Below are 22,256 nucleotides of genomic sequence, written 5' to 3' on the forward strand. Positions count from 1 at the left end.
GAAGGTGACTATTGTAAATCAGAGTTTCTGTGCAGGAGGCCAGACTGTATAGAACAGCGTGCTGCAGAACACCACTATTACCTCTGCCCGAGAGCTGGTACATCCAAAGGGAATGTCGTCCAGAGGTCCAATAACAGCAAAGTGGGAGGTAACACAAGAGAGCGTTATACCCAAGCCCAAGAAGAGTTCATTAAAAGTCTCTCACCTGAACTTGCAGAGAAGTGTTGCAATGCCTTTTGCAACACTATAGCCAGAACCTCTCTTGTGTCCAACCAACCCAGTCTTCTAGCAGAGAATGGAATAGTGGAGTGGCCAGTCATCATGATGCTCTTAGAGGTCACGGCCAATGCAGGACAAAAAGTTGGGACTTTGATCGACCTGGCATCGGATACAAACTATATAACTCATGATGCAGCTGATCGTTTGAACCTTAGAAGTGAAGCCATAACCCTTGTTGTCCATGGTGTGGGAGGAATGAAAGTTCAAGTCACCACAAAACGGTACCTCCTAAAGATCCGGGTCCGCACAGAGCAAGGCAATGTCAGATCCCACCAACTCCTCTGCTATGGTTTGGACAGCATTGCAGAGATTCACAAACATGTGACAGCCAAAAGACTCCAAAAGTTCTTTCCAGATGTCCCCCAAAATGAACTTGTTAGACCAAGACAGATACAGCTTTTGATAAGCCATAAGGAAGGGCGACTGGTCCCACAGAAAATACGCACCGTTGGGGACCTTGTACTATGGGATGGGCCATTGGGAAAGACAATTGCAGGGACACACCCTAGTCTGTTTGAAGAGGCTACAGTTACAGCACACCAGTCCAGAGCGCACTTCGCCAGATCCATGAGAGCAGCAGCATTGATGTATGAAGAACATATCTGCGCCAAACCTACCATCAAGTCTTCTTATTCTGCTATTTCCACTCGGGATTTTATTGAGTGGTGGAGATGGGATAGCATTGGCGCCCCCTGCACCCCAAAATGTGGAGGATGTCGCTGCGGCAGTTGTCAACTTGGTGGCAAAGAAATGACTCTGGCTGAAGAAAGGGAGCTGGAAGTTGTTAAGGATGGCCTGACTTATGTTGGTGCTGATGACCACAGTGATAGTCCACACTGGCATGCAAGGTATCCATGGCTCATTGACCCATCTACATTGCCAAACAACATAAAAGCAGTGGAGGCAACCTTTCTCAGAACAGAGAGACAGCTCGCCAAAGAACCGCAGTGGAAAAAAGCCTATGGTGCTCAAGTCCACGAAATGGTTTACCGCCGGGCTGCAAGAAAGCTGACCAAAGAGGATCTAACCAACTGGAATGGACCTATCTGGTATATTAGTCATCTTATCGCACCCAACCCCCACTCTGTTACAACTCCGGTAAGACTTGTCTGGAACAGCAGTCAGAAGTACAAAGGCCAAAGTCTCAATGACCTTCTGATGAAAGGCCCTGACGTTCTCAATCCGATTCGAGCTGTCCTCCTCAAGTTCCGCCAAGGCTCCTACGCCGCTCTAGGAGACGTCAGAAAAATGTACAATTCTGTGTGGCTCGAGGAGAGGGAAGTCCATCTACACCGGTTCTTGTGGCGGGATTCAGAGGGCGATGAGGTGGAACAATACGCCATAACCAGAGGGAATATCGGGGACAAGCCAGCAGGGTGCATAGCACAACTGGCCATGAGGGAGACGGCTAACCTGCCTCAATTCAGCCACCTCACAGATGAATGCCAAGTATTACATGAGCACAGCTACGTCGATGACTTGAAGTGTGCTGTCAAACTGCCTGGGAGCTCCTCAGTGGTGAAACTCCTCCTCCTTCAATCAGTGGTGAATCAGGTGGAACAAATCTTCCAGGCAATCTGGGCGTGCCAGCACCTGGCTCTGCTGTTGTCTTTAGAACGCAGTGAAAGGAGCATTTATAGCACCACAAGACCAAGGAAACTTCATCTATGTGATCAAGGTGACTGTGCAAGTCCAAGCCCTTCACAAAACTGTGAAAGACAGCCGGTAAGCGCCATATTGGCCATGTTTTGTTAGACTGACTTAAGCAGTGCACTGCTAATGATACTCTGGAAAACACAGACTTAACTCTTAACTTTGATAGGACTTTTGCAGTGGTATTTATAACTTCAAATGTTGTTTGTGTGGTATAAAGTAAGAAGAGCCAAATTCATTGTTGATAGAACTTGTTTGAAATGGTTAAAAGTAAGTTAAACTTTGTAGAAATCTTAGTAAACCAAGTTCTTAATTCAGTAACAAATGTATAGTCTGGAAAATCTTTGGCTAAAAGATGTGGGATTTGTCTGCTTAACTGCTGATTAGAAAATAAGTGTGGTTTTTTGCTACTAGAGGTATTTTGAATGTGTTTGGCTAAAATGCAAATTTGGATAAAAGTGTACTGATTCTGCTCATTTGATTAAAAATGGTGGGTTTCTATTTTGGGAAACATTTGCTTAACAGTGGAAACCTTGTATTTGATAATGGCAGAAATGTGTTTCTGAGGTGGATGTGGATAATTTTGTGTATTTAATTAGGCTGGCAACTCAAATAGTAACTTGTATTTGTCAGCTCTTTTTTGAGGTTTTTCACCTGTTTACTGCCAACCAAAGAATGGTAAATAAAAGACAAGCAACTGATTCTATGGCTGTTTATTGAGTGAAATCCAGTTAAAATCTTCACGTGGAGGGATTGTCCTTTTCAAGTGGGGAATTGCACAAGAAAGAGGTCAAAACTTGACAGTGAAAAACCGTGGCTCAAGACTGGAAAAGGACCAGAAAAGTGACCACACGTGTCCAGAGAGACAAGTAAAGACTGTTCCCGCCTGCTGCTGTGATTGAAATGGCTGATTCATTACTGGTGGAGCAGCTAAAGACCGCAAGGACATCAGCGAAGCGTCAGTTTTCCCGTCTGGCCAATAATGTGCTACGAATGCATACAATGATGTCAGAAGAGGAGCTCAGAGACAATTTTAGGAAGCTCACTGCAGAAGCTGGCAAAGTCCTGGAAGCCAACGATGATGTAGAGGGGCAATGTATTGAAGAAAACTCTGATGCAGAGGAGTTGAGCGAGCAGCAGAAGTCTGACTTGGTCAAAACAGCCAATGAGTGTGAGAAAAAACTGCAAGAGCTAAAGGACCTCATACAAAAGACATTGTGGGCCAATTTCGGGGAATATGAACTGACAGAAGCAATTACAACAGCAGAGTCGCAAGCAGAAAACGTGGGAGCTGTGGACCCAAGTAAAAACCCAGATGCATATCTCTTCATGATCGGACAACTAGAGAAACTTGTGAAGGCTGCGAAGGAGGTGCATAAACATTGGAAGTGCTGGGCCCCCCCAGCAGAGCAACAACATTTCCAGAGTCGTATCAAAGACCTTGAAACTATCCTGCCAAATCTCACAATAAGACAAGCAGACTTTACAGGGGCACACGTTAGAGGAGAAACCAGCAGATTGAGTACTACTTCAAACAGTTCTGTGGCCACACCAGCAATTAAATTAAAGCCTGCTGCCCTCCCAAAGTTTTCTGGCATCCGCCGAGAGTTTCACCGGTGGAAAAAAGACTGGGAAGCGCTCCAGATGCAGGGAGAACCTACTGGATCCAGAGAGGTTAAAAAGTTCCAACTTCTCGACAGTGTGGATGAGAAGACCATACGAGACCTTCACCTTACAACTTACACAACTGCTGAGGAGGTTTTCCGGGTCTTGGAGAACCGCTTTGGAAATAAGACAACTATAGCCCTTGAGATAGTAGAAGAGCTCCAAAGACTCCAAGCAGTTAAAGGTAACCAGCCCAGGAGGATTGTTGAGCTCATCCAATCTGTAGAAAAAGCCCTGGTCGATCTGAACGAGCTTGGCAAGACCGGTGCTATAAAGAACCCTCTTGTAACAAAGACAATAGAGAGTAAACTTCCTGATGGCCTGAAGAAGGAATGGCTTCTTCATGTAGCTGGCAAAGGTGATGAAGCTGAAGAAGACAAGCGATTTGACTACCTCCACAAGTTTCTTCAAGGTCAAGAAGCCATCTATGAGAAGCTGGACCAACTGAGAGAGGAGGAACCAAAACCGAAATCTGAACCTCGGCAAGCTCGAACCAGAACCTCCACCCAACTAAGCGACCAGGCTCAAGGATGTGTGGTCTGCGGAGACTGCAAGCATAAGAAAAGGCTATATTTCTGCCAAAAGTTTCGCACGCTTAAGCTGTCAGAGAAAAGAGATGCTGTCAGGAAGCTGAGAGCCTGCAAAAGATGCCTGGAGATTCACAAGGAAGGTGACTATTGTAAATCAGAGTTTCTGTGCAGGAGGCCAGACTGTATAGAACAGCGTGCTGCAGAACACCACTATTACCTCTGCCCGAGAGCTGGTACATCCAAAGGGAATGTCGTCCAGAGGTCCAATAACAGCAAAGTGGGAGGTAACACAAGAGAGCGTTATACCCAAGCCCAAGAAGAGTTCATTAAAAGTCTCTCACCTGAACTTGCAGAGAAGTGTTGCAATGCCTTTTGCAACACTATAGCCAGAACCTCTCTTGTGTCCAACCAACCCAGTCTTCTAGCAGAGAATGGAATAGTGGAGTGGCCAGTCATCATGATGCTCTTAGAGGTCACGGCCAATGCAGGACAAAAAGTTGGGACTTTGATCGACCTGGCATCGGATACAAACTATATAACTCATGATGCAGCTGATCGTTTGAACCTTAGAAGTGAAGCCATAACCCTTGTTGTCCATGGTGTGGGAGGAATGAAAGTTCAAGTCACCACAAAACGGTACCTCCTAAAGATCCGGGTCCGCACAGAGCAAGGCAATGTCAGATCCCACCAACTCCTCTGCTATGGTTTGGACAGCATTGCAGAGATTCACAAACATGTGACAGCCAAAAGACTCCAAAAATTCTTTCCAGATGTCCCCCAAAATGAACTTGTTAGACCAAGACAGATACAGCTTTTGATAAGCCATAAGGAAGGGCGACTGGTCCCACAGAAAATACGCACCGTTGGGGACCTTGTACTATGGGATGGGCCATTGGGAAAGACAATTGCAGGGACACACCCTAGTCTGTTTGAAGAGGCTACAGTTACAGCACACCAGTCCAGAGCGCACTTCGCCAGATCCATGAGAGCAGCAGCATTGATGTATGAAGAACATATCTGCGCCAAACCTACCATCAAGTCTTCTTATTCTGCTATTTCCACTCGGGATTTTATTGAGTGGTGGAGATGGGATAGCATTGGCGCCCCCTGCACCCCAAAATGTGGAGGATGTCGCTGCGGCAGTTGTCAACTTGGTGGCAAAGAAATGACTCTGGCTGAAGAAAGGGAGCTGGAAGTTGTTAAGGATGGCCTGACTTATGTTGGTGCTGATGACCACAGTGATAGTCCACACTGGCATGCAAGGTATCCATGGCTCATTGACCCATCTACATTGCCAAACAACATAAAAGCAGTGGAGGCAACCTTTCTCAGAACAGAGAGACAGCTCGCCAAAGAACCGCAGTGGAAAAAAGCCTATGGTGCTCAAGTCCACGAAATGGTTTACCGCCGGGCTGCAAGAAAGCTGACCAAAGAGGATCTAACCAACTGGAATGGACCTATCTGGTATATTAGTCATCTTATCGCACCCAACCCCCACTCTGTTACAACTCCGGTAAGACTTGTCTGGAACAGCAGTCAGAAGTACAAAAGCCAAAGTCTCAATGACCTTCTGATGAAAGGCCCTGACGTTCTCAATCCGATTCGAGCTGTCCTCCTCAAGTTCCGCCAAGGCTCCTACGCCGCTCTAGGAGACGTCAGAAAAATGTACAATTCTGTGTGGCTCGAGGAGAGGGAAGTCCATCTACACCGGTTCTTGTGGCGGGATTCAGAGGGCGATGAGGTGGAACAATACGCCATAACCAGAGGGAATATCGGGGACAAGCCAGCAGGGTGCATAGCACAACTGGCCATGAGGGAGACGGCTAACCTGCCTCAATTCAGCCACCTCACAGATGAATGCCAAGTATTACATGAGCACAGCTACGTCGATGACATCTTGACATCCCACAACTGCCGTGAAAAACTCGAAGTCATCACAAAGAATGTGGAGCTGATTCTAAAAGCAGGAGGGTTTGCACTGAAGCCTTGGGTCTTCTCAGGCCAAAATAAAGGAGAAAGAGAAAAGGCATCACCAAATATTGTTGTCCTGCCAAATCAGCTTAAGGAGGAAGACAACAAGGCGCTCGGTCTCGGCTACATTGTGGATGAAGACATGTTGCATGTCATGGTGAGGGTCAACTTCTCCAGGCGGAAGAAAAAGATGAGACTTGGGCAAGACTTACTACTAGAAGAAGTACGAGCACAGACACCAGACCCGCTGACAAGACGTGAACTGCTGAGTCAAGTTGCTGGTTTGTACGACCCAGTTGGCCTGACAACGCCATCAAAGCAAAGAGGGGCTATCTTGGTCCGAAGGGCATTCCAAGAGGCAAAACCAAAGTGCAGCATGGTCAAGGACACATGGGACCTTCCCCTGTCGGATGAGCTCCGCAAAGATGCAATTGGAATTTTTGAGGAATACGTCCAGCTAAGCAAAGTAATGTTCCCAAGAGCTCTTACTCCACCAAAGGCAACAACTGAACCAGTCGCTGTCACTTTTTCAGATGGCAGTGAAAGCTCCTATGGTGCTGTCCTCTACCTGCGGTGGAACTGCAACAAACAATTAACAATTCGACTAGTGGAGTCAAAAGCAAAGCTGACACCACTAGACCAGAAGGGGGATGCAGTCAAAGCAGAACTTTGCGGTGCAGTCTTTGCAAGCCGCCTGAAAAAGTACTTTGAACAGCATACCCAGATCCAGATAAAAAGGTGGTACCATTTGTTAGACAGTCAGACTGTTCTTGGAGCTATCCAGCGTGAAAGCGATGGATTTCAGACTTTCTTCGCTAATAGAATTGGAGAGATCCAAGAGAGCACACGGCTACAGGACTGGTGGTGGATCCCTGGACCACTCAACATAGCCGACATTATCACTCGAGGAGCTGGGCCAAAGGAACTTGATGCCCATTCAGAGTGGCAGCAAGGGCCAGAGTTTCTATATCTTCCAGAGAGCGAGTGGCCAATTATGTCGTCAAAAGATGTGTCTGTGACAGCTCGAGAGAGCATTAACAATATGCAAAAGAAGTCATTTGTGGCAGCACTCACCAGAGCCCGAGCGAAAATAAGTCTTCCAAGTCTTGTGGGACGATTTCCTGCTGGTGCAGCTGTCCTAAACTTGGTGGATGAGAGGCGCTTTAGTAGCCTAAAGTGTCTAATCAAGACTGTTGCTTTTATCTGGAGAGCCGCCAAAAAGTTTGGATCTGCAACAAAGTCCATCGAGACCCCAAAGTGGGAGGCGATTCCCACAAAAGGAGTTATCACCGCCACAGAACGTCAAGAGGCAATAAGAGACATCTATCTTGCTGCTCAAGAGGGGGTGACGTTCCCAACTACCACTACGGACCGCTTGGTTGTGTACAGAGAGCCAGAATCTGGGTTACTAGTCTGCGGTGGGAGAATCCATGGCTTCAGGGAGGATGGCGCTGCAGTTCCCCTTCTGCCTTTCAATGCATGGGTCTCTACTTTATTGGCACGGGAGGCGCACGAGGAGGGTCATGAAGGTGTGGCTGCAACCCTGCTGAAAATGAGGAGGAAAGCCTGGGTCATCCAAGGAAGGAAAATTTCCCAAAAAGTAGTGGATAACTGCCTTTTCTGCAAAAAGTCAAGAGCAAGAAGGTGCGAACAGGTAATGGCTGACTTACCTGCTGAAAGAGCCACACCTGCAGCTCCGTTCGAGTTCACTACAGTCGACCTCTTCGGACCGTACCTTGTCAAAGATGACATCAAGAAACGGGTCTCAATGAAAGTGTGGGGTGTCGTCTTCAGCTGTATGGCCAGCAGGGCAATTCATGCAGACCTGGTCAACACAATGTCGACAGAGAGCTTCTTGATGGCTTACCAACGCTTTACTGCAATTAGAGGGCACCCAAGAAAGATCTGGTCCGACCCGGGGACAAACTTCATCGGCGCCAAACCTGTCCTAAGAGAGCTGTACCAGTTCCTGGATGCTCAGAATAGAACTTCAATAGAAGAGATGTCGGCTCAAAAAGGTACCAAATGGGAGTGGACAATTCACCCTGCTGACTCACCTCACCGCAATGGGGCTGCTGAAGCCGCTGTTCGCATTCTCAAGAAGGCACTGCAGAGCCTGGGCAACAACACTGGCCTTAGCTACAGCGAGCTTCAGACAACACTACAACTTGCTGCAAACCTTGCCAACGAATGCCCAATAGATGCCAGGGTGCAGAGCCATGAAGAAAGCGTGCAGTATGTGTCACCCAACACACTTCTCCTGGGCCGGGCCTCTCCAAGCGGTGAGATCAGAACATTTGACTTTGGAACTACCCTTACAAGAGACTCCGAGAGATGCAGAACCAGGTCAACAAATTCTGGAGGTCTTGGAGCCAGCTTGCCGGCCCAAACTTATTTCTGAGAAGTAAATGGCACACTTCATATCGCAACGTTGCTGTCGGAGATATTGTCTGGTTGTGTGACCAAAATGCAATGAGGGGCCAATTCAAACTAGGACGGGTGATGAGCGTTAATCCAGATGCTAAGGGCATTGTTCGAGACGTGAACGTCAAAGTGGTCCAAAGCTCCTGCCTTCCTGTCACAAAACCCGCACTAAACCGACCATCGGCCAAAGTCCTGAAAGAAGCTACGCAAACAACAGTCCTGCACAGAGATGTTCGACGCTTGGTTGTCTTGCTACCAGTTGAGGATCAGACTCGGAGCTGACCGGCAGTATGTAGGTGCTGATTTACAATCTTTCCATCGGTTCCCGTGGGAAGATTGAGTGGGAGGTGTGCTGTCAAACTGCCTGGGAGCTCCTCAGTGGTGAAACTCCTCCTCCTTCAATCAGTGGTGAACCAGGTGGAACAAATCTTCCAGGCAATCTGGGCGTGCCAGCACCTGGCTCTGCTGTTGTCTTTAGAACGCAGTGAAAGGAGCATTTATAGCACCACAAGACCAAGGAAACTTCATCTATGTGATCAAGGTGACTGTGCAAGTCCAAGCCCTTCACAAAACTGTGAAAGACAGCCGGTAAGCGCCATATTGGCCATGTTTTGTTAGACTGACTTAAGCAGTGCACTGCTAATGATACTCTGGAAAACACAGACTTAACTCTTAACTTTGATAGGACTTTTGCAGTGGTATTTATAACTTCAAATGTTGTTTGTGTGGTATAAAGTAAGAAGAGCCAAATTCATTGTTGATAGAACTTGTTTGAAATGGTTAAAAGTAAGTTAAACTTTGTAGAAATCTTAGTAAACCAAGTTCTTAATTCAGTAACAAATGTATAGTCTGGAAAATCTTTGGCTAAAAGATGTGGGATTTGTCTGCTTAACTGCTGATTAGAAAATAAGTGTGGTTTTTTGCTACTAGAGGTATTTTGAATGTGTTTGGCTAAAATGCAAATTTGGATAAAAGTGTACTGATTCTGCTCATTTGATTAAAAATGGTGGGTTTCTATTTTGGGAAACATTTGCTTAACAGTGGAAACCTTGTATTTGATAATGGCAGAAATGTGTTTCTGAGGTGGATGTGGATAATTTTGTGTATTTAATTAGGCTGGCAACTCAAATAGTAACTTGTATTTGTCATCTCTTTTTTGAGGTTTTTCACCTGTTTACTGCCAACCAAAGAATGGTAAATAAAAGACAAGCAACTGATTCTATGGCTGTTTATTGAGTGAAATCCAGTTAAAATCTTCACGTGGAGGGATTGTCCTTTTCAAGTGGGGAATTGCACAAGAAAGAGGTCAAAACTTGACAAATATTATCTCGTTATGCTCTTTGACATTTGTCGTAGAGATAATGTTATGAAGAAAATTGGGAATGTAATCATTTGTCATATAGTCAATGCTTGTCTGGATTTCCTGAATCTAAAATTAATTGAACTAAACTGTTGTTCTGATCTGTCCTCTCTTGAGGTTATCATGGAAGGTGACGTCAGATGGTGTCTTAATGCAATAGTAAGAATACTTTGACCACAAACAGTGTGTGTGAACCTCAAAACCCTCCCTAACCGGCTGAAGAAAGAGCAACAAAGGCATTCAATGCGACAGTGATTTGAACACATACACACCAAAAGACTCCACCCAAAGTGAGGTACATATACACCACTATTGAAAAACATGTTTTTGTCCATTTAGCTGTCCGATCCGTTGGGAAGAATAAACTTGGTTTGAGCTTTCATAGTGTCCGTCGAGTTCTTACTCTGATAATTAGAACCTAACACTATAATCTAACTAGGTTCTATCTGAACTAAACACTATCCATAGGGTCTATCTAGGTTCTAGCCATGTTCTAACTAATTTTTATTTCAAAGATGACAGCCTAAATCATGCCCTAAGGGGAACAGTTAATTAAAATGCATCTTCCAAAATATTAATTTATCATTTGATGCAGGAATAAAGTCTAACTGATTGGCCATGTAATGGAGGAAAAAGGGATATAGAGGTAAAATCAATATAAAGATATGGGGGAATAAGAGCACTGCCGTCCAGTGCACCACAATATTATACTGTAGGGGTGTTAACACTGAAATGAGGAAAAGTGGAATAAAAAAAATCCCTACTGGATGACGTAAACACCTGCACGCCCCTTTAGACGTGTGGCCTCAGATGACATGCAAGGGAGCCACTTTGCACTCTGTAACCAACTGTCATCCTGCCCCCCCCCCCCCTCTCTCTCCTCACAGGGGCATTCATTAAAGGTTTCGAGCGAGATGGAAATGGTGTCGGCCGTGGCTAGCTCCATGCGCTAATTCACTGAATCACTGCCGCTAAAGAGAGAATAGCTTAAAAGTTCCATTGAGCGCAAAGGAGCAGAGAGAGTGGGGGCTTACCTGTGAACACTCACGTCACGCCCCTCCACACCCTCCCACCCTCCTCTCACCTTAAGCATCATTATTGGGTACCAGCTTTCCCTTGTACCCAAATTCCCAGAGTGACTTTCTAAAAAGAAGATAAAAACTCAATGCAGAGACATGTGAGCCTAGCTGTGCTTTAGTTACAATAGCCAATTTCATTCTGTTCATTTTATCTTTAAGACCTGAGCCGGGTCGTGACATCTCTGCAGGGCCAGCTGTGTTAATGAAGATGATTAAATGCGGCTCTTCAAGTGTATGAGACGGTCCAGAAATAAAACATCTATTTTTTATTTATTTATTTATTTTATTTAACCTTTATTTAACCAGGTAGGCAAATTGAGAACACGTTCTCATTTACAATTGCGACCTGGCCAAGATAAAGCAAAGCAGTTCGACACATACAACAACACATAGTTACACATGGAGTAAAACAAACATATAGTCAATGATACAGTGAAAAAAAAAAAAAAAAGTCTATATACAATGTGAGCAAGTGAGGTGAGATAAGGGAGGTGAAGGCAAACAAATATATGTATAAATAAATAAAAATATAAAAAGGCCATGGTGGCGAAGTAAATACAACACAGCAAATAAAATAAAACTAAAAACACTGGAATGGTTGGTTTGCAGTGGAAGAAAGCGCAAAGTAGAGACAGAAATAATGGGGTGCAAAGGAGCAAAATAAATAAATAAATACAGTAGGTAAAGAGGTAGTTGTTTGGGCTAAATTATAGATGGGCTATGTACAGGTGCAGTAATCTATGAGCTGCTCTGACAGCTGGTGCTTAAAGCTAGTGAGGGAGATAAGTGTTTCCAGTTTCAGAGATTTTTGTAGTTCGTTCCAGTCATTGGCAGCAGAGAACTGGAAGGAGAGGCGGCCAAAGGAAGAATTGGTTTTGGGGGTGACCAGAGAGATAAACCTGCTGGAGCGCGTGCTACAGGTAGGTGTTGCTATGGTTACCAGCGAGCTGAGATAAGGGGGGACTTTACCTAGCAGGGTCTTGTAGATGACCTGGAACCAGTGGGTTTGGCGACGAGTATGAAGCGAGGGCCAGCCAACGAGAGTGTACAGGTCGCAGTGGTGGGTAGTATATGGGGCTTTGGTGACAAAACGGATGGCACTGTGATAGACTGCATCCAATTTATTGGTCACCCAGCACCACCAAAGGCTTGACAGTCACATCTCTCATTATCATCAATGAAAGGATGAGATTTGAAAGGCACATGGAATGGATTATCAAAAATGTACTCGCAGGGACACAATGTGTCAGAGAACAACGGCTGGTGATCCATGGCAATATTTTGATAGTGTTAAAAAGGTAGAGAGTTACAATTCTCCATATTAGGTTGAACACTTGTGTGGCAGTGTTCAAAAGTACAATTAACATGAACATGTGAAGTATTTCATAACAATCCCAACAGTTTATTCACTCCAAATATACCCAGTACAAGAACACCTCTATTCGGACTACAGACATTTACAGTGGCTTGCGAAATTATTCACCCCCTTGGCATTTTTCCTATTTAGTTGCCTTACAACCTAGAATTAAAATGTATTTTTTCGGGGGGTTGTATCATTTGATTTACACAACATGTCTACCACTTTGAAGATGCAAAATATTTTTGGGGGTGAAACAAACAAGAAATAAGACAACAAAACTGAAACTTGAGCGTGCATAACTATTCACCCCCCAAAGTCAATACATTGTAGAGCCAACTTTTTGCAACAATTACAGCTCCAAGTTTCTTGGGGTATGTTTCTATAAGCTTGGCACATCTAACCACTGGGATTTTTGCCCATTCTTCAAGGCAAAACTAATCCAGCTCCTTCAAGTTGGATGGGTTCCGCTTGTGAACAGCAATCTTTAAGTCATACCACAGATTCTCAATTTGATTGAGGTCTGGGCTTTGAGTAGGCCATTCCAAGACATTTAAATGTTTCCCCTTAAACCACTCGAGTGTCACGTTAGCAGTATGCTTAGTGTCATTGTCCTGCTGGAAGGTGAACCTCCGTTCCAATCTCAAATCTCTGGAAGACTGAAACAGGTTTCCCTGTATTTAGTGCCATCCATCATTCCTTCCATTCTGACCAGTATCCCAGTCCCTGCCGATGAAAACATCCCCAAGGCATGATGCTGCTACAACCATGCTTCACTGTGGGGATGTTATTCTCGGGGTGATGAGAGGTGTTGGGTTTGAATTTTAGTCTCATTTGATCAGAATACCTGCTTCCATATGTTTGGGGAGTCTCCCACATGCCTTTTGGCGAACACCAAACGTGTTTGCTTATTTCTTTCTTTAAGCAATGGCTTTTTTTCGGGCCACTCTTCCGTAAAGCTCAGCTCTGTGAAGTGTACGGCTTAAAGTGGTCCTATGGTCAGATACTCTAATCTCCGCTGTGGAGCTTTGCGGCTCCTTCAGGGTTATCTTTGGCCTCTTTGTTGCATCTCTGATTAATGCCTTCCTTGCCTGGTCCGTGAGTTTTGGTGGGTGGCCCTCTCTTGGCAGGTTTGTTATGGTGCCATATCTTTCAATTTTTCTATCATGGATTTAATGGTGCTACGTGGGATGTTCAAAGTTTCTGATATTTTTTTATAACCCAACCCTGATCTGTATTTCTCTACAACATTGTCCCTGACCTGTTACAGACTATGGGGCCTTTCAGAACAGGTGTATATATCATGAGGTCATGTGACAGACATGTGACACTTAAATAAAGTCCACCTTTGTGCAATCTAACAAATTATGTGACTTCAGAAGGTAATTGGTTGCACCATATATTATTTAGGGGCTTCACAGCAAAGGGGGTGAATACATATGCACGCAACACCTTTCCGTTTGTAATTTTTTATTATTTTTTGAAAAGTAATTTTTTTCAGAACCGAGTAGCTAGCTGTCCTGAGAGCGTAGTATGATGCTTGGACAGGGGTGTAGTGCTGCCGGTGCGCGGTGGAGTGGCGCTCCCTCACTTTAATTTATTTGAGAATACACAGAGCTGGAAAACTATTTCTGGTAACTTCTAAATAAATTATATTTAATTACTACAAAAATTCCATGAAAAATTATAGAATGATATACCAAATAAATAGACATAGTACCCAAGAGATATGTAAACAATGGTTTCTTCCCTGTCTTCTCTCTGGTGGTTGCAAAAATGATAAAGAACCGTGTGTGTCAACTGCGGAGGCTTGGCCACTTTGGCACATCAGAACGTTGAAAAAAAATCTAAATTCACTGTGTGTCTGCGTTGATGTTCATAAAGCTCCACGGGAACCTCTATTGCGCATTGGAACACAGCACAATATGTGACCGCTTGGTTACGGCAACACCGTTCTACCGAGGAAGCACAAATCAGAGTGGCCACCGCAAAGCCAAAGGAGCCTGACTCTCACTGGAAGTTGCTGTAGCCCTGCTTGGGATATTTAGCCTAGATTGGCTATTGGTTGAGACGCAGGTGCTGTTCGGTATGTCAGGGTGGGCAATTGGAAATGTGAATTGGGCCATGTTGGAGAAATTAAGATGCATGAATATGGCAAACTAAATGCTTGATTTTATGGCTGTTTAAAAATTAATTTCCTGCAATTCTACATAGTAATGATTTATGTCCACTACTTGGTCAATTCATTTAATAGCATGTTTAATCTATGCTAAATAAATTATATGAATTGACAGTTCACCTCTCTATTTGATTTTATTCTGTAACAGGGTATATTGTAACTATGTGTTCAAGCTAATCAAATCAAAGTGTATTTATGATACAGCGTGTTAGCTACACAATACAAGGAAATACCTACTCACAATAAAGCTCTCATTTCAGCACCATGAAAGACGCTCCAATCATTTAAAAATGACATCTCATCGAGCTCTGTTGCCTACGCCTATTAGTCCTACTCATCACTTATTACTATAATTACAAATAGAAGAGTATTAGATCGAGTTAGATCAAAGCTGAATCAATGTCTCAAAAGATCACATAATGACTCATTAGCATTTTGAACAACAGAACCGAATATAATACCGTAGCATTGTAGGCTTATAATGTAACTGTCACACCAAAAACACAGCTGAAGCTGAATAGTCACAAACTCAACAGAGCCACCAGGCAGGATTATGTTTAGATTGAAACACAATACAGGAAAGGCTAATAGTTTGTTAACGCCACCTGCTCTAATTCACTCACCAAACAGTACATCAAGAAGATCTGAGTTCATATTCTCAGGAAACTGACTGAGATCAATCAAACGAGTGGCATGGGGATGCAGTTTGGACGTTTCACCGGTAAAACGTGAAGAATTATCATTCACGATGATAGTGATGATGGCCTATTTTGACATTAGGTAGCCTATGTCTAACTTGGTGTATTAAAAATATCCCATTTTATTGAGACAATCTGTGGGCGTAGGCAGACGTCGCAATTGGAGGATGCATTTTATGCATATTCTATAATGATCGATTATTCAATTGGCTACATATGTCGGTACAAACTTTGAGGAAATTATGACATCATTTTATTTTTTAAAGGGTGCTCCCTCACCTAAAACAAATTGCACCACACCACTGTGGCTGAACCTATCATTTCTCCAAACAACTACAAAATGGTTTCCAGAGCCTGTTCTATTCCTAAAAGGGTCCTGAACCACCATTTATGTGAGCCGGAGGACTAGCTGACAGGTATATCAGAACACTGTTAGCACTGTTAGCTTCAAACACAGCTAGTTCTGCTCTAATAGTCCTGTGAAAAGCCCTATTTGAAAAGTGACTGGTGCTTCCAGTCCCTCTGATAGTAAGCCCGAGGTTTCACACTATCTAGATCGATGAGAAAGAACAATGCGAAAAGAAGACTGTCTTGTCTCGAAGCATGGAGTAGTTCACCATTCAAAGAACTTGACGTTATTGTTCTTGTGTGAACACGCAATATTTGAATAAAAATGTCCTTTCACAGTCACTGTGTGAAAACCTTGCTGCGCTGTCAGTGGGTGTCATGTCGACACGTCAAATTATCTTTAATGTCATAGTTAATGATGTGTGTGATGAAATGGAATTGCACGCTGAGCACACAAATGTGTATGTGCACACGCACATTCGACACACACACACACACACAGACACACATGCGCAGAGAGATACACACAAACACACTGTATTTAATGGCAGCCACTTACTGGAGAGCCAATGCTTACACGATCACGACGTCAGGCTAATACATAGTAATTGTGAGTGAGAGGGCTTTGTGGTGCTGGGCTAGGGACCGAGCCATCGATCCGTGAGCCAAGGCTGATTCTACCTCTGCCACTGTGAATCACCGTGGAGGTTACACACACTCACTGGCCATGCACACCAGGCTTAGACTACAGCTCGATACACACACAAATGTGAGCGCACGAACACGCTCGCGCACACACACGCACACACAGATACAAAAGCGTACACCCACTCAAATGTATGAGCGCACACACACACACACATCGACACACACACACACACACACACACACACACAAATACACATGCATGCACACGCACACACACACACACACACACACACACACACACACACACACACACACACACACACACACACACACACACACACACAGTCACAGGTGGAGAGAAAACAACGACTGGAATTCACTACACCGCCACCGCCTGCAGGTTCATAATAACAACACACACACACACCGCTGAGCTCCATTTGTCCGGAGCAGCGTGGCACCGTTGTCGGGCTGCTTCTCACCTCAGCCAGACCAGGATGAGGGCTGGCTGGTCCCGCTGGCTGGGACTGTAGCCAGTGGCTCAAACAGAGCTGTGCAGAGAGTGGCAGAGGCTTGAAACTGACTCGCCATATCGGCTCCAACATAGCTCTGTTCTAATACGCTGGGAAAGCTCCCATAGCGCTGTTCCAATATCCACACTAGAATGACACTTAGCGATGAAGCAATGTATTGGGCATGGGCTCAGCAGTATGCTAGTAGGGACATTGTGTCTGTCTAAAATGACACTCTATTCCCTACATAGTTCACTACTTTCGACGAGATCCCTATAGGCCCTGCGATATCAGCTGCCCCAGTAAAACTGCATTATGGGCCAATTCACCAAGCCACAGGTTAGAGGTCAACCCTGACCCCTCCCCCCTGAGGGAGGCCTGTCACAATGTAAATCTCTATGGCGATGAGCGGAGCCAGATTTGACACATGGTGCCACGGGGGATGGGTGCAGTGTACTCGTTTCAGGAGCGTGGCCAACTGCATTGGCCTTAAAGTTGACCCAGTGTAAATATAATATTTGCCTGTATTTGTCAGTCACATGTTTGGCTAAGCCACAGCATCTTGACGAGATAGTGGGCTGTGGATCTTCAGTTGGCTCTCGACCAAATGCATCAAAGCCACAGATCAAAACAGTGCAATTCCGTGTACTCTGTTTCACATTACAGTAAAAGTCTCATATACCAGACATGGGTTCAAATAGTGTTTGTTTTCTTTTAAATAGCATGCAGACTGGCAGGGTTTCTCTTCTGGGACTATTCCATTCATTACATTGAACCAAGGAGCTACAGCAGCGTAGCCATGGAGCGGAGTACCGATCTGCCCTGTTCCTATCAATTGCAATTTCATTACAGCTACTTCTTGGGCTTAGGCACCTCCCATAATAATAACAACTACAGTAGCCTACATCTAAGGCCAGGGACAAAGAGACAGAGAGAGAGACAGAGGCTGTGTGCTTAATATTTAATATTAATATTTAACCCTATTTCCTACATAGGGCACTACTTTGGGCACTGGTCAAAGGTAGTGCACTATATAGGAAATATGGTGTCATTTGGAAGGCACTCAGACAGACAGGGGTTTCTAGATGAAATAATTGAGCGGTGCTAGCAGGGACATAAAAGAAGGAAGTTTAAGGACCGTAATGAGGGCTCCGGCTTATATGCTTCTCCCTCGGCTGAGTTTGCCAAGCTGTGCTGTTTTTGTTTTTCAAGAAGAGCAGCCCGGGGAACCACACAGGAGCCTTTAGCGTTGATTAATTACCCGACTCTCTGACATCTCATTCTGTGTATTATGATCCCTCTCTTTTGTCTGGGCTCGCCGTGCCAAGGTGAAAAGACCTGGCGAGCAAAGGGGCCGTCGAGTAATGATAACTTTTCTATCTTTTTTTTTTTCCGTCTCACTTTTTTCCGACGAGGATAAGAAAATGTACGCAAGGGTCCATCACGATGACGGGTGAGGGAGAGGTTTTGGCTTAAATGAAAAGACAAAGGAAGAGACGAAGACGGGAGAAGGAGACGAGCCAGATGCAGCTGTACTCTCTTTTCCTCTCTCCCTCGCAATCTCTCCTCCATCCAACACCCACTGTTCTCGCCTGTCCCCTAAGGCAATTTAGGGATGCATTTCCTGACTGAGCAATCGCCAAAGGCGCCACCCACACTAAAACGGAAAGAGGGGTTGCCTAAAAAGCCATCTTTTAAAAACATTTTTGAAAAGTCGCTAATGTATTTTTAACAACCAGTCATTCCTCATACAAATCATTTAGCGAGCAAAACGCTTCCCTTGACTGCCTTGTGAGTAAATCAAGGCAATATTTTGATAATTAAAAGTTACACACTGTATAGCTCTCTTGTTAAAACCACAATGTAAGGAACAACACTGCAGAAGAGAAGCAGGTACTCCCCGTTTGTTGACATTTGATTTGGAACGGACATGCAACAGGACAGGGACAGCGTCAGAACTGGGAAACACAAAGACAGATGACAATCAATGCAGCAGTGGGGAACAGAGCTGGGGAACTGACAAATATGGGGGAGGTAATAAAGAGGTGATTGAGTCCAGGTGAGTCCAATATCGCTCATGCTCGTGACGAGGTAAGGCAGGTGTGCGCAATGATGATGGCAGGAGTGCGTAATGCAGGGCAGCCTGGCGCTGGGTGTAGAGCGGGAGCAGGCGTGACACACAATGCATGTCTGTACCCCAGAGCCATAAGGAGGAAGACAAACCACGGCATGACGTTAGTTAATGGATGTTTTATATCATGGGAACATGCTCTGAAAACTGTGAAAGAGTACTGTGAAAACAGAACAGAAATAATATATATATGCATTATTAAATGCTTGCTTAATACGTAAAAAGAACAGAGTCAACATTGGCCTCTGGACGCTTGCTTTTGCACTCGGCATCTCTGTCTATTTTAATTATGGATTTTAGCAAACGGAGGGGCTGCAGCAACAGGGACATGAGTGGTAAAGAAACGACTGCACTGTGGGCCACTGCACACACAGATCATTTTGTTAGAGGACGGAACAGACACATTTATTTCAAGTGGTATGTCCCTCTTCTCCTCTTCCCCATAAGATATTTGCACATACAGGAAAACATGTAATTTCTGTGCATGCTATAGCATCCCCATTACAACCCTGTAAACCACCTCACCAGCCGTTACAAATAATTCATGAAGCTTTGCAGTGTCACGATGTATGCATCCCAAATCGCACCCTATTCCCTATAAAGTGCACTACTTTTGACCAGAGCCCTATGGGGAGCATTATAAAGGGAATAGGGGTTGAACTTGGGATGCAACCTGTGGACATTTACAGGATTACTTATTCAGTAAATGGGACTATCGTTTTTTTAAGTTTGTTGGATTTAAATGAATGCTTGTGAACGGAGAAAAGACCAAAGCAAATGGTCATTACTCTCTATATTTCAACCAGGCTAACAAATGAGGCTGTGACAAAGAGCTGTGTTTCTCATACTGAATACATAAATGGTCTCAAATCATCGTCTGATGAAACGTTTACTCTTGGAAAGAGTGTGCAATTTGTCAAATAAAGAGTAAGAAAGAGTGTTGGTTCTGCTGTTCGGGCCTAACCTGTTGAGAAGCCAGGAGCTGGTAGTAGTTTATCTGCCTGTTGAGAGAGGTTCCCCAGTGGGGCAAATATATCTCCCCCACTACCAGGAGCTCCATAAGGCTAGGGGGCAGCACATCTCTAGCTGCCCCCATAGACAAACACTTCTCTTGGGAGAGACATGCAAGGGGTGGGCAGTTGGACGTGGAGGTGGAAAAGGTGCACAGACTCAATCAGAGTGCCACTAGTGTCAACATCAACAACCTTCACAATGGCTATGCTTTATGTAACTCGGACATTTGCCATGATGACATTAACACTAAATCATCACATTAATAAATAGCAAACCGGGCGTCAGCAAGCTATTACTCAGTGGGCGAGCTAAGAAATTACTCATGAATAATAAAAATGGGCAGAAAATAACTATGACAACATGTTCTGTTGGCCAAAATCTCCCCAGTAAGCCCAAACAAACTTTGTTTCTCTGAGGCCATGAAAGCGACTGTTCGTTTCCGGGGAGCCACAGCCCTGAAGACCATGTATATTCTAGACTTAGAACAGTCAGATGAGATGCGTGGATTGTCACGAGGGCCTACGGTTTGACAGCAGCAGTGACATTCACATCACGACGTCACGTGTGTGGACCGAGCGCAGACAAACTGTGGATGTGTCCGTCATGGATGCCATCATCACTTCTTGAGTCAGAGAAGTGATAGACAGTGGGGGGTTGAAATGCTTCTGTCAGAAGTTCACCTGACACTCACCCAGAGGACCACTCAGCTCTCAATCAGTATTTTGGTTGGTGACAAGAGCCCTAAACTAAAGCGGCCATTGATTCTCCTCAGAAACACATTGCTGTATATTATATATAATCAACGTTTGACACGTATATTTAACCATTGGTTTAAAAATAGACAATACGGGCTTCCCGAGTGGCACAGCGGTCTAAGGCACTGCATCGGGTTTGATCCCAGGCTGTGTCGCAGCCGGCCGCAACCGGGAGACCCATGAGGCGGCGCACAATTGGCCCATCGTCGTTAGGAAAGGGTTTGGCCAGACGGAATTCCCTGTCCCATCGCGCTCTATTGATTCCGTGCTGGCGGTCGCCAGTTGTACGCCGTTTCCTCTGACCCATTGGTGCGGCTGACTTCCGGGTTAAGCAAGCAGTGTGGCTTGGCAGAGTTGTGTTTCGGAGGACGCATGGCTCTCGACCTTCGCCTCTCCCGAGTCTGTATGAGAGATGCAGCGATGGGACAAGACGGAAACTTACAATCTCAGAATTATCCAAACATGTGTACGGTTCATTCATTTTGTTGACAGAGTGTGATGCACTGTTAAAATAGAAAGACTAAAAACGCCATCATTATGTAGTGAAACCATGAAGAGTAAGGGGCTTAAGGTGAGATCTGGTGTTTGGAGGGTGTTTGAATGTAAACCCAATGTACGTGAGTGTTATAATACACTGAATGTATTTCAAAACAGAACGGAAGTACTCTAAAACACCGAAAGTGGTTCTTCAATCTGCATATTGGTGTTTTTAAGAGAGCCTTGTGAAAACCATTGTTGGTGTTTCAGTGCATGTAAAAGGCAGCATTAAAACCCCAAAAGCATGTTTTGGTTGTCTCTTGAAATGCCAATGGTTTATAGAGTAAATATTGATCGATGATGATTTTCAGACAATGTTTTAATTAGCATTTTAAAGAAGACACTGGGAATTGAATTATTTTTTCTAGTGTAGACAACGGCAGTACTTATAGGCTACATTATAAATGATGCTACAATCAAAATGTTGAGAGCTATTTAAGTTACAGTAGGGGTAAAATGTATAAAGTGGGCATTCATGTGAGAAGGTGAACCTGGGTCTTCTGCTTGTCAAAGCACTGCCTTAGTCCACTTGGCTAGTCTTCAGGACTAAACAGCTGTGATGAACCACCCTTGTTACACTCAGCACATTGGGTCCAATTCAGCCTTGAGCGAAGTAGACTTAACAAAACATGGACTTAAGTCGAAACACCCATGTTAAATAAACTAACATCTCAGGAATTCCACCCATATTTTTTCCATGCGCTTTGTTTAGAAACATAATTGGAAATTTAAACCCCAACTTTTGGGGTAAGACAGCACAAGTTTTGGGAATTTTACCCACTCAACGACACAGCCACGTACTGAGGAACTTGGGCCCCATATCAGAAGACAAATGTTTAGATTAAAGGTAATACGTGAACTTAAAACGTTGTCCTGCCGTACTGTTTAGAATTCCTCCAGTATGGGGCATGGAGGTCGAAAGAGGACATTTGTGTCAGGTATGGTCAAGGATGTGCATGCTATGCCAGGTCTTTCACAAAGACAGGAAAGAGCACGCCAAACACAGGTGAAACCCTCCAAAACAATCCATGAAAGTATGTGTCAATGACAACGTGACTACCAAAATGTTATTACAGCGAAGAAGGAAACAGAAAAGGAATTCACTCAGCAAGAACA

General features: G+C 44.5%; 1 protein-coding gene and 2 long non-coding RNA genes across 4 annotated transcripts in view; 2 read left to right on the plus strand and 1 right to left on the minus strand.

Annotated features, from left to right (window-relative positions):
- LOC139566646 (catenin alpha-2) overlaps positions 1–22,256 on the minus strand; it is a 756,349-nt gene that overhangs the window by 395,471 nt on the left and 338,622 nt on the right. The gene's annotated exons all lie outside the window — the stretch shown is intronic.
- On the plus strand, positions 1,911–2,633 carry LOC139566882 (uncharacterized). The gene is made up of 2 exons (XR_011673179.1): positions 1,911–2,004; positions 2,578–2,633. It is a non-coding gene; the product is annotated as an uncharacterized lncRNA (long non-coding RNA).
- On the plus strand, positions 9,024–9,739 carry LOC139566878 (uncharacterized). The gene is made up of 2 exons (XR_011673177.1): positions 9,024–9,110; positions 9,684–9,739. It is a non-coding gene; the product is annotated as an uncharacterized lncRNA (long non-coding RNA).

This window comes from Salvelinus alpinus, chromosome 39 (genome assembly GCF_045679555.1).
Source record: "Salvelinus alpinus chromosome 39, SLU_Salpinus.1, whole genome shotgun sequence".
Taxonomy (NCBI): domain Eukaryota; kingdom Metazoa; phylum Chordata; class Actinopteri; order Salmoniformes; family Salmonidae; genus Salvelinus; species Salvelinus alpinus.